The sequence below is a fragment of the Gekko japonicus genome, unplaced genomic scaffold (assembly GCF_001447785.1).
Source record: "Gekko japonicus isolate JY-2015 unplaced genomic scaffold, Gekko_japonicus_V1.1 scaffold41, whole genome shotgun sequence".
Classification (NCBI taxonomy): domain Eukaryota; kingdom Metazoa; phylum Chordata; class Lepidosauria; order Squamata; family Gekkonidae; genus Gekko; species Gekko japonicus.
Window position 1 is genome coordinate 1,209,201 of NW_015170888.1, and position 18,548 is coordinate 1,227,748.

Genomic DNA, 18,548 nt, shown 5'->3' on the forward strand with positions numbered 1-18,548 from the left:
GCTATTATGCTAATGAGTTCCTGCTGGGCTTTTTCTACAAAAAAAGCCCTGGACATCGAAATGTAGTCAATAAATACTGAATCGGTGTGGTAGGAATCAATGGGAAGGTGGAGCTGTGCCCATTGCACCCCCCAAAAAAGGACTGTTCATGAGAGAACAATACTGAGAGAACTTGTGACTGACCCAAGGTCACACCAGCAGCTGCATATCGAGGAGTGAGGAATCAAGCCCGGTTCTCCCAAGTTAGAGAGAAGAGTGGGGATTCGTATTGGGTCTCTTAGGCATTCGTCCGATAGCCTAACTGCTGCATCATGGTGGCTGACATGAACGGCCATAATAAGAGTTTACAAAATTATAGTATGGCAAAAGTTTCCCTCCCTTTCCCACCACAATAAAACTCAACAAAATTGTTAGGCAGTTGATTTGGCACAGACAAAATACATTACTTTCCCATACAATGCATAACGATGGCTGCTAGCTCGGCCGTTATGGCTCAACGGAACCTCCATGTGGAGAAGCAGTGCACCTCTCCGTTCCGGAAGTCTTTGGACCACTGGGGTGCCTTCACCTCCATGCAGTCTTTGTATGAGCCTGTGGTTGCCCGTGGTGGGAAACAGGATGCCGGATCCATTGGTTTGATCATTGGTCTGACCTAGCTTGAAGGCAAAGCATCTGCTTGGCATGCAACAAGTAGTAGGTAACGGGAAAGACCGTAGCCCGAGACACTGGAGACCCACTGTTGCTGGTCAGAGTTGGGGCTGCCAACTCCAGGATGGGAAATTCCTGGAGTTTTGGGGTGGAACATGGGGAGGGACCTCAACGGGGTATAATACCATAGGATCCACCCTACAAAGCAGCCATTGAGGAATTTCAGACAGACGATATATTCCAGAAGAGGAACGGTTCACAAATGGTTTCTGGTCTGTCATTTCAGACAGAACCGTCTGTCTGGAATATATTTGTAATTTCAGACACAAATGCTTCTGTCACGTTTAGGAAACCGGGCTGAAGCGGTTTACCTGTCAACCGCTTCCAAGTAGTCTCCAGTTTCCTCTCCCAGTTCTGATGAGCTTTTCCCCGCCCTTTTTCACCCGCACAGGCGATCTCCGGCTTTTTTTTAACGTTTGCTTTATAATGTTATAGCACTATAGCTATAGCGCTATAACGGAACAGCATTATATCAACCCCATTGGAATGCCTGGAGTGTTTTGTTATAGTGCTATAGTGCTATAGTGCTATAGCACTATAAAGGGAATGTTAAAAAAAAGCCGGAGATCGCCTGCATGGGCGAAAAATGGCGGGGGAAAAGCGGGAAAAAGCGGTGCAGTCTGAAATGGCAAACTGCTTTAGATCCAGCTCTTTACCGGAAGGGGAAAGCCATGTGTGAAATGGCAGCCCTATTTACTCTACGACGGATCAAAAACGGCTTCAAAATGGGTTAAGAAGGGTAATGTGAAATTCCTCATTGTCTCCAGGGGAGCTATCTCTCTTGTCCAGAGATTAGTTGTAATTCTGAGAGATCTCCAGGCCCCACCTGGAGGCTAGCAACTTAATCAAATCTGAATCGATTCCAGACTGGGGAGAGGGTAGGGTAGCCAGATCCGGGTTAGGAAACTCATGAAGATATTGGGGGTGGAGCCTGGGGAAGACAGGGACCTCAGTGGGGTACGATGCTATAGAGTTCACCCTCCAAAGCATCCATTTCCCCCCCCCCCAAAGGGAACTGACCCCTGCAGTCTGGAGATTAGCTGTAATTCCAAGGGATCACCAGGTCTCACCTGGAGGCTGGCATTCCTAGTGACCCCTCAGGGCAAGAGATGTTCAGAGTTGGTTTGCCATTGCCTGGCTCAGAGTTGAGACCCCGGGCTTCCTTGGTGGTCTCCCATCTAAGCGCTAAACCCGGCCGGACCCTGCTTAGCTTCTGAGATCTAATGAGACTGAGCTAGCTTGGGCAACTCTGGTCAAGGCAATGGGGCTTCTTCCCAGGAAAATGTCGTCTGGAGATCAGCTGTAATTCTGAAAGATCTCCAGGGCCCCTTCTGTAGGCTGGAAACCCTGGAGGAAAGACAGACCTTGAAAGACCACTGGCAGGGGTCATTTCCTGCGGGAGCGCACAGGAACGGAGCTCCGGCAGTAAGGAGCACAGGGGGCGGGCACATGCAAAAATTCCCGCCCCCTGCTCTCAGCAGCCCTCAGTCAGGCCACAAGGAGCAAGAAGCAGCCAGGTAAGTTGCAGAGCACCCCCCCAGTCCGCCTTCAGGTACAAGCTTTCCCTCCTCCGCGAGGGCAGATCTCCACGTCCCCCCCCCCAATAGCTAGCAATCCAAAACAGTCCAGTGGCGCATTTAAGACCAAGTCTTATTCAGGTACAAGCTCTCCCTCCTCTGTGAGGGCAGATCTGCTACGTTCCTCCCCCCAATAGCTAACAATCCAAAACAGTCCAGTGGAGCCTGAGCGATGGGTGTTGCCTTCTGACACACTTCCGGTGATGTCAGGGGGTGTGGCATATGCAAATAAGTTATGCTCATAAATTATGCTGATGAGCTCCTGCACCTCTTTTTGTACAAAATGACCCCTGACCACTGGTATGACTCAGTAGAAGGCAACTTCAAGTCCGTCTGTTCTTATGTTTTCAAGATGTCTTCCACTTCTTTCCTGTTCTGCTTCGGTCCGCAAATCGTCTCCCCTTATCGCAAACCCTTCCCCTCGCTCCCATCCTATTGCCTTGCCATCGTCGGCTAATTCTGTAAACATGGATTATACAATATAAAGACAGGCTTTTCTCCCCTGCAATTATGTCCGCGGGTAATGGTAGTGTCTGGTTGGTTCTCCACCATGGCCATTTAAAGCCACACCCTCCCAGTTTGCCAGTCGGCATCTATCAAAAAGACACATTGATTTCCTTTCTGGGGGGAAACACATCTTTCTTCTCTCCTCCTAAGCAGATAAACCTGACAGCTTTTAATCAAATATAGTTGTTCGCAACTAGAGAAATGTTTCCAGCTCTAAAGTCCAACACGACAAATAAAATACTGGTAATAATGGGAGAGGGGGAGGGCTCTAGAAGATTTTCTCCCAGGCACATACTTTGAGGGCCCCGCACCTGTGCTCCAAAGCTCTTAAGTGTATGCAAGAGCTGTTAGCATTTCAGAATGCCCCCAGGGCAGGTTTAACTTTACTACCATCCCGGCATAATACCTTCCTTGTCGTGGTAACCATGAATACCACTATAGTTAAAGGGCGTGCTATTGCTTCTGCCATAAACTCTGCTGTTTTCCAGGGTTTTACAGCTTCACCGTAAAAAAAAAGCAAGGGGGAAAAAGAAGAAGAAGCTGTCTTCAAGCTGAAAGAAAGACCGGATTCCGACTGTGGGGGGGGGGGAAGGACAGGTAATAGACAAACTCATCTTGCTATAAAATTAGCTTTCTGTTTACTTACTTTTCTTGATGTATCCTGCAGGGATCGGTGTGTGCGTGTGTGTGTAATAAAAGTAGAGTCGTGGCCCTTGAGTTGCTTCTCTGGGCTCAGTCCAAACGTGCATCTCAAGTTGCCAGCCTCCAGGTGGGGCCAGGAGATCTCCTGGTCTCACAACTGAGCTCCAGACCATAGAGATCAGTTCCCCGGGAGGAAGTGGCGGCTTTGGAGACTCAACTCGATGGCACTCTGCCCTGCTGAGGTCACTTTGTCCCCCAAACTCTGCCCTCCCCAGGCCCCACTCCCAGATTTTTCACAAATTTCCCAACCCAGGTCCGGCAACCGTCCTTTCCTCATTCAGTTTGTCATTGCCATCAAGTCACGGCTGACTTATGGAGACCCTGTAGGGTTTCAAGACAAGAGATGTTCAGAGGGGATTTCTGTCGGCTGGAGGTCAGTTGTAAAAGCGGGAGATCTCCAGGCCCCACCTGGAGGCTGGCAACCTTACTGTAGTCTGGAGATAGGGTTGTCGGCAGAGGTCATTTCGGGGGGGAACGCAGGGGAACGCAGTTCCCCCGGGTGAGGTGCAGGGGGGCGGGGCACATGATGAAGCCCCGCCCCCTGCTTCCGGCTGCCCCGCTTCCAGCCCTCATTCAGCCAGGAGGAGGCAGGAGAAGAGGGAGGGTAAGTTGCTTCCTCCCTGCCTCTCCCCACCCCTGCCTGCCTGGGGCCAGGGAGGGCCTTGGCGGGGCTTCCTCGCACTCCCGCCGGCCTTGCAGGTCCACCGCCGGGCCCCTGATGCCAGGGGGTGTGGTATATGCTAATGAGTTATGCTAATGAGTTCCCCTAACTCTTTTTCTACGAAATGACCCCTGGTTGTCGGGCTCCACACATAAGCTTTAATCTGTCTGAGAGATGTTCTCCTCCATTATTTGTGCAATGTAATGGGTGAAACTGTTATCAAACTCCATGTGAATTGGGCAGCTTTTTCATTGAAGTGCAATTTTTCATACATTATCAAACTATTGGTTAGAAGAAGACGTCTGTCGAAACGGCACTGCGTCCCGTTGTTGTCCCGTTGTTGTTACCTTCTAACTTTATGTACCTGAATCTATAATTTGAATGTATTATTATTACTTTTGTATTTCCATATTCATAACTTCACGATTTTTGTTAAAGAAATATTGAGTGCACTGTACACAGTTCTTGTGGATTTATTTTCGCATGTCTATGGACTGTGACCATATTAATTTTGGGGCTCCACATGGGGCCTGGAGATCTCCCGCTTTTACCACTCATCTCCAGCTGACAGAGATCAGCTCCCCTGGACAAAATGGCTGCTTTGAAGGGTGGACTCTGTGGCATTGTACCGTGCTGAGGCCCCTCCCCTCCCCAAACCCCACCCTCTCCTGGCTCCACCCCCAAAGTCTCCGGGTATTTTCCAACCCAGACCTGGCAACCCTATTTGGAGATCAGTTGTAATTCTAGGAGATCTCCGAGCTCCACCTGGAGGTCGGCAAACCTTAAATCCGGGTAGCATCACTTCTGTGTCAGGAGGACTCCTTTACAAATGACAGCCTCAGTCATGGGAGGACTTACGGCCTGGAACCTCCCAACATTTTCTGATTGGCCCTGACCCCCATGGGAGCCATTTTGTGGTTGTCTGTGCCCTCTTAGGATTGGTGGGGGGGGATACCAGATGTGGCACCACATCGAGCGACACAAGGGTAGCTGTAAAATTTCTAGCCATAAGGTTTTGGGTGATTCCTAGAGCTACTTTGTGCCACTTCCAGTTTTGGCAGGAAGTGACAGAGTGCCACATCTGAGACTGTATTTTTTGTTTTTGTTTTAATTTTTCTCCCACTGTTGCTTCGAACAGAAGAGCCCCATCGGATCAGACCAGTGAGGGTCCATCTACTCCAGCATCCTGTCTCACACAGTGGCCAACCAGTTCCTCTGGAGAGCCAACAACAGGGCACAGAGGCCGAGGCCTTCCCTGATAAGAACTTCAGAAGAGCCCCGCCGGATCAGACCAGTGGTCCATCTAGTCCAGCATCCTGTCTCACACAGTGGCCAACCAGTTCCTCTGGAGGGACAACAACAGGTCGTAGAGGCCAACCCTGGGGAATTTCAGACAGGTGCTTTCTCCCGGTAGGGAACCGATTCTCAACCGGGTGCTGGTCTGTCATTTCAGACAGAACCCGGTTGAGAATCGGTTCCCTACCGGGATGAAGTGGCATTTCACACAGGGAAGCCTCTCTTCCGATTAGGAACCGGGAGGGAAGCGTTTTACCTGTCAACCGCTTCCGAGGAGGCTCCCGTTCCCTCTCCCGGTTCCGATACGCTTCTTTCCTGCCTTTTTTCAGCCGCGCGGGCTTTTTTTTTTAGTGCTTTTTTGAAACGCTGAACCTCTTCTGAATCGGCTCCTTTCCGGTAGGGGCAAGCCGTGTGTGAACGGAAGACTCCCGGCTTGAAACCGGGAGAAGACGGGTAATGTGAAATTCTCCCGTTTTACATTCTACCTATTTTTATATCCATTCTATATCTTCCCACTCTGAAGATCTCAGAGAAATGTGTTTTTTGTCTTTCTCTGGCAATCAGCCTTTCTTAAAGCACATGTATCATTTTGAACATGAAGCCGCCTTATACTGAATCAGACCTTTGGTCCATCCAAGTCAGTATTATCTACTCAGACTGGCAGTGGTTCTCCAGGGTTTCACACAGAGGTCCTCATATCACCTACTACTTGATCCTTTTTAACTGGAGATGCTGGGGACTGAACCTGGGAACCTTTTCATGCAAAACGGAGGCTCTTCCACTGAGCCACATCCCCTGCCTGATTTTGATTCTCCTTCTGTGACAACTTCAAGAATCTTCCCCACCCCCCGTCTGTTTCAGTGCTGCTGCTGTAACCTTACCACAGGGTGTTCCTAGTTCAAATGCTACCACACACCTTCCTCTGTGTTTCAAGAGGGGGAAAGTCGCATTAGCGATTTGAAAAGTAAATTTCAAGGTTTTCCCCCCCTCAGTTGTTCCAAGAGGTTGGGTTTCATTCATTTCCCCTCCTTTTTCGCTTCCTGTGAGGCACCTTGATGGATTAGCATGACAATACCTCACTATAAATGGATTATATTGTAACCTATTGTGGTGTGTTGGTTTAATACTGACAATGGTACAATTTAAAAGTAAGATAGCAACTGAGATTGGGGAGCAGAGGTTTCGAATGGGCTTTATAAAGAAATCCCTTTTGAGAAACATGAAGCAATGAGAAGAGGGGGGAAAGAAGAGAGGAGGAAGAGAGTTCTTTGGAAGGAAAGAGCAGCGTTGAAAGTAGTAAAAGCTGGGCGGAATGGATTCTGCAAAACAAACAAAATTTCACATCCCTTTCCAGATGAATTGATCTTTGGGAGATCTAAAGCTAGCTAAAGTAACTTGTAAAAAGATTAAATATATTAATGGTATGAAATAACTGGCTATTAATGGTATCTCAGGGCTCTTTTTGTAGAAAAAGCCCAGCAGGAACTCATTAGCATAATAGGCCACACCCAACACCAGAAATGCATTAGCATATTAGGCCACACCCCTGCCAGCACAGCTCATTGGCACATTAGGCCACACCCCCATGTTACCAGAAGTGTGGTTATCCAGCCACACCCACCTTTTGCTTGTTATTCTTTTGACCTTGTTTGTTGTCAAAACCCATGGCTTTTTTTGTAGCAGGGACTCCTTTGCATGTTAGGCCACACACCCATAATGAAGCCAATCCTAATGGATTTCTTTTGTTGGGTGTGGCCTATTATGCTAATGAGTTCCTGCTGGGTGTGGCCAACTTGGGAGCCAGCCGGAACTCCATTCCTGTGCGTTCCTGCCCAAAAATAGCCCTGATGGTATGAAATAACTGGCTATTAGCTTAGATAGGCAGCAAGAAACCTCCATATGTAAAAGCAGTCTATCTTATTTCCTGGTGCTGGAGTCCAGCCATCTCTGTCACACCCTGCCGCTTGTGAGGCATCAAGAGATATATCCAGGGGTCATTTCGTAGAAAAAGAGCTAGGGGAACTCATTAGCATAACTCATTAGCATATGCCACACCCCCTGACATCAGGGGCCCGGCGGTGGACCTGCAAGTCCAGCGGGAGTGCGAGGAAGCCCCGCCAAGGCCCTCCCTGGCCCCAGGCAGGCAGGAGTGGGGAGAGGCGGGGAGGAAGCAACTTACCCTCCCTCTTCTCCTGCCTCCTCCTGGCTGAATGAGGGCTGGAAGCGGGGTGGCCGGAAGCAGGGGGCGGGGCTTCATCATGTGCCCCGCCCCCTACACCTCACCAGGGGAACTGCGTTCCCCCCCGAAATGACCTCTGGATATATCTGGCTAGTGACTGGCAAAGACTGAGTGTTCAGCTAAAAGGTCTGATCTCCTGAGGCGACTCTAATTTAAACAACGCTTGTGAAGTTCCTATTAACAGCTTCACTATTTTGTGTTCCCCCCCCCCCCCCTCATTTGAAACTCTTTCTTTGTCCTGGTAAATTGAGTAAGATCACCATCAAAAGCCCTTTGACTGGCATTTTCTAAAAAGCAAAAACGAGAAAGCGTCTCTTAAATTGACAGGAAAGACGGAGGCCTTTGAAACTGTAGAGCAGCAATAGGGTTGCCAAACTCCAGGTGGGGCCTGGGGATCTCTCAGAATTATGACTGATCTCCTGCCTACAGAGATCATTTTCCCTGGAGGAAATGGCAGCTTTGGAGGGGGAACTCTACAGCATTATACCTTGCTGAGGCCTCTACCTCCCCCCAACCTCTCCCTTTTCCAGGAATTTCCCAAGCAGGAATTGGCAACCCTAGAACGAAACTACTAGCCAATCCACTGCCCCCCCACAAGAAAGTGTGATGCCATTTAAGCTCCGCTACACTTTGCCAGAACTCTTTAAATAGAACATGGAGCTCAATGTTTACTTAAGTCTATGCGGCACAACAACCACAGCCAGAAGAGGGGGGCGGGGGGGGGAGAATTGGCTTCCGCGCATTATTTATCGAATAAAGAAAGCTGCCGACAAAACAGACGGCGCTCTGTTCCAAGTGCGTGCGTTGTCTCATTGAAGTCAATGGGATTGCATGGATGTCAAAAGAATTTGGCTCTGAAAACTTCTGGGGCTTTGCCGAAAAGCTTAACTGATACAGAGCCTTAAGGAAGCGTTTTGTCTAATAAGGCCCGGGGGGGGGGGAGTTCCCCTTCCAGACAGAAGGAGAAAAACTAGTTTATTTGTTTATTTCCTTCATCTATATCCTGCCTTTCTCTCCAATGGGGACTTGAAGTGACTCACATCATGCTCCTCTCTTTCCATTTTACCCTTACAACAATGCAGAAACAGGGCCTTTTCTTTGGTGGCCCCTTTCTTTTTGAATACCCCTTCCCCAATAGGCTTACTTGGGGTCTACTTTACCATCCTTCAGCTGCCAGGTCAAACATTTCTTTTTAAGAGAGATTGTATATTTTTAAAGTTTTTTTAAAAGTCTGCTTCTAGCTTGATGACAGCTTCATCGACACTGTTTTAGGTTGGTGCATTTTGACTTATAGTCAGGGCCAGCCCCAGCTTATTTTGCACCCTAGGCGAGGATCCCTTCTGGTGCCCCTTCCCGAGCGCCCACCAATTTCCACTTCTGCCCCCCCCCCCTGTGCTGCTGCTCCTCCTCCTGAGAAGTTAGCTGGCCAAAGAGGCGGCGGCGGCCACCTGGTCAGAGCCAGTGAGGGGGCTTTTTTGGTGGGTGTGGGTGCAGTTGGGTGCCCCTCGTCAGGGTGCCCAGAGAAGAGGCTGAGCGGCGGGGTGCTCACATGCCGTCGCTCCCCTGGCCCTGCTGATGCGGCTGCAGCTGCCAGTCCCGGCCGTGAGGAGGAGGAAAAGCACTCGCACTCCACTGGGAAGCCGAGGGGGCAGGCAGGGAGAAGTTAGCCGGCCAAAGAGGAAGTAGGCGGCAGCAGCGGGGGTCACCCAGCTGCAAAAATGCAATGGCGCGGGGCTTTTGGTGGGGGCAGTTTGGTGCCCCTAAGGGCAGGCGCGCTCTAGGCGAATGCCTAGTTCGCCTAGTGGGTGAGCCGGCCCTGCTTATAGTGTTCTTATACTCTGGCTTGTTTAAATATTAGGATTGCCAGCAATGCTCCCTCTAAGCTGTGGAGTCCTATGAGAAAAAAATTCTACTTTGTGAGCTACTGGCATTAAAGTTGTGAGCGAGTGATTTGGCTGCTGCGGAGCCATCCTTCCTGAGCTGAGACAAAAATCTGTGAGCTGGACGCTAAAAAACTGTGAGCTAGCTCACACTCTCAGGAGCTGCGGTGGCTCAAGTGGTTAAGATGCTGAACTGCAGGCTGTGGAAGGTCAGTAGTTCAGCAGTTTGAGACCCGAGTGTGCCGCATGATGGAGTGAGCTCCCATCTCCGGCCCCAGCTCCTGCCAACCTAGCAGTTTGAAACCAAGAAATTGCAAGTAGATAAATAGGTACCGCTTTGGTGGGAAGGTAACAGCGTTCCGTGCGCCTTGGTGTTTAGTCATGCCGGCCTCATGACCACGGAAACGTCTTTGGACAGCGCTGGCTCTTCGGCTTGGAAACGGAGATGAGCACCGCAACCCTAGAGTCGGACTCGACTGTCTTTCGAGCAAGGGAAACCTTTACCTTTAGCTCACACTAACTCAGCTTAGAGGGAACACTGCCAGCTCTGGGTTGAGAAATACCTGGAGATTTTGGGGGTGGAGCCTGCGAAGGACAGGGTTTGGGGGAAGGGAGGGACTTCTTTGGGGCATAATGCCATGGAGTCCACCTTCCAAAGCAGCCGCTTCCTCCAGGGGAACTGATGTCTTTTGCCTGGAGCTCAGTTGCAATCCCAGGAGATCTCCAGCCGCTCCCCGGAGGTTGGCAACCTTATTTAATATTGCTAATTCTAAAGTTGTGCCTTATTGATGTAAAGTATTTATAGATCTGTCCTTCTCCCGGGTTTTTAGATGTGTGACCTCCAGGTTAGGAAACTCCCAGAGATTTAAGGGGCAGAGCCTGGGGACGATGGTGTTTGGCAAAGGGGAAGGACCTCCGCAGAGTATAATTCAACAGAATCCGCCCTCTAAAGCAGTCCTTTTCTCCAAGGGAATGGATTTCTGTCATCTGGAGATCAGTTGCAATTCTGGGAGATCTCCGGGCTCTACCCAGAGACTGGCAACCCTACATACCTTCCAGGACCCAAAGGTGGGTAATAGTAAAAGGTCAAGGTCAAGGTTTCCCTTGCTCGAAAGCCAGTTGAATCTAACTCTAGGGGGCGGTGCTCATCTCCGTTTCCTACCTGAAGAGTCAGCGCTGTCCGAAGCAATGTTCCCTCTAAGTTGCGGAGTCTCGTGAGCAAAAATTCTCCTCTGTGAGCTCCTGGCATTACAGTTGTGAGCGAGCGATTTGGCTACGGCATAAATTAGTCTGCTCTGGAGCCCTCCGTCCTGAGCTAAGGTGAAAATGTGTGAGCCGGAGGCTAAAAAACTGTGAGCTAGCTCACACTAACTCAGCTTAGAAAGAACACTGGTCCGAAGACATTTCTGTGGTCATGTGGCCCGCATGACTAGACGCCAAGGCACACGGAACGCTGTTACCTTCCCACCGAAGTGGTACCTATTTTATCTACTTGCAATTTCTTGCTTTCAAACTGCTAGGTTGGCAGGAGCTGGGGCCAGAGACGGGAGCTCACTCCGTCATGCGGCACGCTCGGGTCTCGAACTGCTGAACAACCAACTTTCCAGTCTGCAGTTCAGTGTCTTAGCCACTTGAGCCACCGCAGCCCCTAAAAAGGTGGGTAATAGCAATGTTAAAAGCAATATAAAATTGCAGTGTTAAAAATAGTATAAAATGGATTAAAAAATCAAAACAGCATATTAAAAAAACCCTGTTCTTCACACACACCCCAGCTGTTTGGGGTAGGGCTTGGGGGTGGGGCTGGTGGCAGACTGGGCCCCCCAGAAGTGTCAGAATTAGGGGTGCTTGAAGACCCACCAGCTCATGTCATGTTTACTAGTCATGAACCGGGAGTTCTGATGGACCACTCATCTCTTTGTCAACCCATTCATGGGTTTTGGCAGGTTCATTTCCCACAATCCTTCCTAACAATGCAGGACAGTGTGATTGGCTCACACACAGCCCAGCTGAGTCATCACCTGCCCCCCACCCTTGCTGTGCCATTGGCAGACAATTATTTAAACAGGCAATTACACCAATCACAAAAGCATACTCTAAATAAATGCTGTGTTTTTTAAAAAAACCCTACTGTTCGGTGTTCATCCAAGTAGGCCTTAGAAATGTGACCCATTGTTGATCTGTTTGAGCGGCAGCCTTTTCATGCACGCATACTTTCGAAAACAATAGATGTAAAACTGTTGGGAGATTTTGGAGTGACTTGGTGCTGTACCGAAAGACGAGCCGATCGGCTTATGTTTGATTGTCACGGTGTAAAACAGTCAAGTCAGATGCTTTTCATGTGAAATTCACCGCAGCCCTAACTCGAGTCAGCAGTATTGAGCTTGACAGGCCAAAGATCTGACTGCATATAAGAGGCAGGTTCACATTTTGACTATGATCAGCCAATACAAAGAACTGAGGCGACTTCTGTCATGAGGACCAGAGAGCTGCGAAAAAAATAATATGAAGCTGATCGTCTGTCAGACACCAGCGTGCTTAAGAAAGCGAAGGGTTTGTGCAGCCCACGTACAGAATAAATCTCTACCCAAATGAACAGGACAAGAATGCATTCAAACATCTGGTCCTGTCTCGGAAATCCACGTACCTGACAGTCGCCAGGGATGGGTCGAGCCTTGCTTTCCATGTCATCTCCCAAATTAATCTGCAGCGTTGATTGCCAACTGGCCGAGTCCCAAAGCCGTCTGATGTCTAAACTCTTGATTTGTTTAATCCTGATTTTAGATCCCCGTTTCATCTCTTCAGCCGATTCAGTAACCAGCTACCTGACAGACAGCCCATTCCCAACTGCAGGAGACGGCATGGAGGAAGGAAGCCCTAGAGAAGCAGTTGCCTACTATGCAAGACGAGTTGGGCTCTGGTGCCGAACAGAGATCAGGGCTCTTTTTGTAGAAAAAGCCCAGCAGGAACTCATTAGCATAATAGGCCACACCCAACAGCAAAACTCATTAGCATATTAGGCCACACCCTGACAGCACCGCTCATTAGCACATTAGGCCACACCCCCATGTTACCAGAAGTGTGGTCATCCAGCCACACCCACCTTTCCCTTCTTATTCTGTTTACCTTGTTTGTAGCAGGAACTCCTTTGCATGTTAGGCCACACACCCATAATGTAGCCAATCCTAATGAGTTTCTGCTATTGGGTGTGGCCTATTATGGTAATGAGTTCCTGCTGGGCGTGGCCAACTCAGGAGCCAGCCGGAACTCCGTTCCTGTGCGTTCCTGCCCAAAAATAGCCCTGGAGATGTTACAGCTCTAGCTAAAGACACGGATACACATAAAGCTGCTTTCTACTGAGTCGGACCGTTGGTCCATCAAGGTGAGTATTGCCTACTCAGACTAGCAGCTGCTCTCTATGGTCTCAGGTAGAGGTCTTTCATATCACCTACTACCTGGTCCCTGATCTGGATGTGGGCTTGGCAGGTCCGACGCAGGAAATATCTGGGGGTGGAGCAAGGAGACTTTGGGGGTGGAGTCAGGAGCAAAAGTGATGTCACTAGGTGATTGAACTCAAAAAGGGAGTTCTGGCCATCACCTTTAAAGGAACTGCATTCCTTTTGAACACTTCCCCTCCATTGGAAATAATGGAGGATGGGGGCACATTTTTGGGGGGCTCACAGAATTGGATCCCCTGGTCCAATCTCTTTTTGAAACTTGTTTTTTTTTTTTTAAGGAGAGGCACCACCAGTTTTGCTGAAAATTTGGTGCCTCCACCTCAAAAAACAGCTCCCCCGGGGCTTCCGGTCTGGCTTCTGCGAATGCATCCTCGGGGCGCTCCCGAGGGCGTTTCGCCCGCCCGCGGTTAAGGGGGGAATCCGCGTGAGCGGAGACCCAGTCGAGCCCCAGATGGGGGGCTCTGACCCAGGGTGCAGCAGGCGGGAGCCTCTTTCTTGGCCAAACGGTCGGAAATTGAGGATCCTGCCATGCCCCAATGGACCTTGCCGCGCAAGCGACCCCGAACGGGGTTTAGTGGAGCCACCAGATGTCACCGAGTGATGAAGCGAACAAATGAATAAAAAGACAAAGAGCGAACAAACGATGAAAAAGAAAAAGAGCGGCTGAAACTGTGAGTTGTTGAACGTGGAGAAAAAGAGCCAAGCGCGACCTCCCCCCACCTAGCGAAATGATTTAAGGGAGGAGGAGGGGAATCCTTCACTCTCGTAAACAGAGATTTCTAGCACAGAAAAAGGGGGGGAGAATGGAGTGTGAGAAAAGAAGTGGTTCCTTTTGGTGCATTGTGAGAAAAAGCTATAAGATTCTCGTTTTTTAAATGCGCTGTACGAACTTTAATAAAAGTAAACAAAAAAACAAGATGTCGGATCTGGACTGTAAAACTAGCGAACAAGGTTTTATTTGCAGAAGAGCCGGCGTTTTAATAACCAGACTGTGAACGACTGTGACCTTGACTGGGTATTTTGAGAAATGTAGAACTGTGACAAGCGAGAAAGTGCCCTAAAAAGCGCTTTTAAAAGTCAACAGTTGCGGAGAAAAGGTCTAGCTAAGAGAATGGCAGCGTTTAAACTTAAAAGCGAAAGAAAAAGGATAAATCCATTCTCAAAGCCAAAGATCTTTTGAAGAGGCACGACGGAACAAGGATTGCAGCATTGGCAGTTTGTAAAAAGAGAAAACAGCGACCCGGAGGAGGAGCCGAGAAGCCGGAGAGAAGCAAGCGGAGGAAGTTCCTTGTAGAAGCTGGAGGCTAAAAGAAGCCAGCCCGCAGAAAATCGGTTCAAAATGCGCTTTGAAAAGACTTTATTAACATGGCACCAATGGGACACTACTAACATATTAACATAGACAATGTACTTAACCGGTTTGAAGAAAGAAGTTTGACAACACACTCAAGAAGAAAAAGAAGAAAAGATTTATATTACTAACAGATTAATTTACTAGTTAAAACATCACTCAGCTTTCTCTTGATCCCACTATATATCCTCCCCCTTTCTAATTAAGCGAAATATCTCTCCTTTTTAGGAGAGGGAATAAAGCATTTAAATAAATAATTAAAAAACAGCTCCCCCGAGCCCCAGATACCCACACATTGATTCTCCGTTATACCCTATGAGGACCAGTCTCCATAGACTATAATGGAGTGCCCAGTGGCCACCCCACCCCCCACTTTCTGAGAGCCCTGAAGTGGAGGTAGAGGCTCCAAACCAGGGGATCCCCTGCCCCCAACTGGGGATCGGTAACCCTGTCTTGATGGCCTAGGCTAGCCTAATCCCATCAGATCTTGGAAGCTAAGCTGGGTTGGCCATGGTCACTACTTGCATGGGAGACCACCAAGGAAGTCCAGAGGCAGGCAAAGGCAAACCACCTCTGAATGTCTCTTGCCTTGAAAGGCTTTTGCAGTCACCATAAATTGGCTGCAACTTGATGGCACTTCCCACCACCACATGAACTGGAGATGCCAGGGATCGGACCTGTGACCTTCTGCATGCCAAGTGGATGCTCTACCACTAAGCCATGACTCCTTCAGGCTATGGCAGGAGAGGGCTAAAATCCTTACACTGCCGTTGTTGTCTCAATGTCATAGACGGCCACAGACAAAAGCCACAACAGGAGATAAATGTCATATACAAACTGAAGCGAAGGCTTGGAGATCAAACCCTTCAATGACTTATTGCGCTCCATCCACTCCGCGTAGTAATGCATGTAATCGACCATCCCACATGCGATAGTTCAGAAGAACTTTTGTTCACTGTGCGGTCGTCGGTGTAAAGGCCTTTAAATGGAAAAAAATCAATAACGCTGATGATGTATTGTCCAAATGCATTTCTGTTGATGCGGCGAGCAGATATGATGATGAAAGATCAATTTTTGTGGTGTGGCTCTCGCCTCTCGACTGATAGCACAACATTTCTCAGACATTTATGCGATTGACATTCAGAAAGACATGCACACGATGGCCAGCGTCTGCTCCTGATATTTCATTTTTAGTAGGCCATTTTTGGGCACTGCCGCGCCGTAATGCTAAAAGCTCCAATGAAGCCAACCTAACCAAAATCTATGAATGGTCTAAGCGAGGCTCCTATGGTCTAAGCAAGTATCAGTTATGGGAAGAGTTTGAACAGGAACACCCTTGTCACAGAAATGCCCAAGAAAATTATCAAAGGAGACAAGGAGGCTGTTCAGTGTCAAAACATTGGCCAAGCAGAAACTTTGGTAAATTCAGGGGTCATTTCCTGTGGGAGCACATAGGAGCGGAGCTCTGGCAGTAAGGAGCCCAGGGGGTGGGCACATGCAACAGGCCCCGCCCCCTGCTCTTAGCAGCCCTCAGCCGGGCCACGAGGAGCAAGAAGCAGCCAGGTAAGTTGCAGAGCCCCCCTCCGGCCCACCTTCAGGTACAAGCTCTCCCTCCTCTGTGAGGGCAGATCTGCACGTTCCCCCCCCCAATAGCTAGCAATCCAAAATAGTCCAGTGGAGCCTGAGCAGTGGGTGTTGCCTTCTGACACACTTCCGGCGATGTCAGGGGGTGTGGCATATGCAAATAAGTTATGCTAATGAGTTATGCTAATGAGCTCCCACACCTCTTTTTCTACGAAATGACCCCTGGGTAAATTAGAATATTCTTTTACAGAGGGATACATGGTGAATTGGGGACAGAAGGTGGCATGATATAGATTGATCTTGTCAGACCTAGGAAGCTGAGCAGGATCGGTACTTGGATGGGAGGCCACCAAGTAAGACTCTAAAGAAGAAGGCAATGGGCAACCACCTCATTTGCCTTGAAAGCCCCTTGCTGGAGTTGCCACTTGATAGCACTTATGTATTACATACATGGTTGATATTCCATGAACTGTGGTCCTTGAGTCTGGAACATCCTCAAAAGAATTTTGTAATGGCAGAGAGCATGAAATTAAAGCCAGTGTTTCAAAACAGGTCTGTGAGCTAAGAAAGCTGTGTTTGATTTGACTTGTGGATGAGGGAGTTGCTTCACGCTGCTGTTGCCTTGGGACATCTTGACATCAACAGAAATTGAACTGGTGTGGTGTAGTGGAGAGCCAGTTGTCCAAACCAACTAAATCATCATAAATCAGCCATTTAGAAATCCGACGGTTTGCTGTTCATGCAAATTGTCCTGAGGGGTGTTAATGGCTGCCAATTTGTATTTGCAGGATTTTCATGAATGTTTTGGAGTTTTGCCGAAAAAAACAACCCCGCCCCAAATAAAAACAAACATGCAAAGCTGTTTGACAGGCGTTGACGCTCACGGCTGACCACCACACATAGTCGAAAATGTTATGTATGACCATCAAACATATTTCCTGCAACATTTGTGGTATCCCTGATCAGAGCAATGGTCTTGGATTTACCTCTGCCTAGCTCTGAACAGCAGCCATGAAATTAAAAGATGCCTGTTCCTTGGGAGGAAAGCGATGGCGAACCTAAACAGCATGATAAAAAGTAGAGACATCACCCTGTTAACAAAAGTCCGCATGGTCAAAGCAATGGTATTCCCAGTAGTCATGTATGGCTGCGAGAGTTGGACTATAAGGAAGGCCGAGCGCCGAAGAATAGATTCTTTTGAACTATGGTGCTGGAGAAGACTCTTGAGAGTCCCTTGGACTGCAAGGAGATCAAATCAGTCAATCCTAAAAGAAATCAACCTTGACTGTTCCCTGGAAGGCCAGATAATGAAACTGAAGCTCCAATACTTTGGCCACCCAATGAGAAGGGAGCACTCACTGGAAAAGAAGACCCTGATGGTGGGAAAGATTGAAGGTCAAAGAAGATGGGGAAGGCAAAGGATGAGATGGTTAGACAGTGTCATAGATGCAACGAACATGAAATTGAGCCAACTTCAGAGGACGGCGGAAGACAGGAAGGCCTGGCGTGATCTGGTCCATGGGGTCGCGAAGAGTCGGACTCGACTGTGCGACTCAACAACAAAAAGCCCTGAACTCTCCAGGTGGGCAATTACAGTTCATAGATAGTGGTGGAAAGTGCCATTGAGGCATGGCTGGTTTATGGCAATCCCATAGGGTTTTCAAGGAAAGAAATGATCAGAGATGGGTTTGCCCTTGCCTGCCTCTGCGTAGCAGCCGTGGACTTCCTTGGTGGTCTCCCACCCAAGTACCAACAAGGGCTGACCCTGTTTAAGTTCTGAGATGTGATGATCGGGCTAGCCTGGGCCATCCAGAAAGCGCATATAGAAAATGCCAGGTTCAGGCTCAGGCATTTTCAACTGGGAAAATCTCAGGGAGTATGAATAGAATCATAGAGTTGGAAGGGGCCGTATACAAACCATCTAGTCCAACCCCCTGCCCAGTGCAGGACCAGCCTGGGAAAGACTTCTTCTTGAAGTCTGGAATTGCTGCTGCTGGTCAACAGCAGAGTAGATGACATGACCCAATGACTTGACTCAGTATCGTAAAATAAAAGCATCACGTGTCTCAATTTCTGTTTCGCTTGCATTCTGGCCTTCTTCCAATGCATTCAGGGTTTCCATGCATGAGGGTCTCCCATTGGGTAAGAGTATTGGCTTAGAGGGGCCGCGGTGCCTCAGAGGTTAAGACGCTGAGCTGCAGACTGGGAGGTCTGTAGTTCGGCAGTTCAAGACCTGAGTGTGCCGCGTGACGGAGTGAGCTCCCATCTCTGGCCCCAGCTCCTGCCAACCTAGCAGTTCAAAAGCAGCAAGAAATTGCAAGTAGATAAATAGGTACCACTTTGGTGGGAAGGGAACAGCGTTCCATGCGCCTCGACACTTAGTCACACCGGCCACATGACCACAGAAATGTATTCGGACAGCGCTGGCTCTTCGGCTGGGAAACGGCGATGAGCACCGCCCTCTACAGTTTTGGCTAGCTTTCGAGGAAGGGAAACCTTTACCTTTTATTGGCTTGGCTTGCTGACGGTTGGAATACCAAAATACTGGGGAAGACTTACAAGAAACGTTCAGTGCAGGCCGAAGTGCC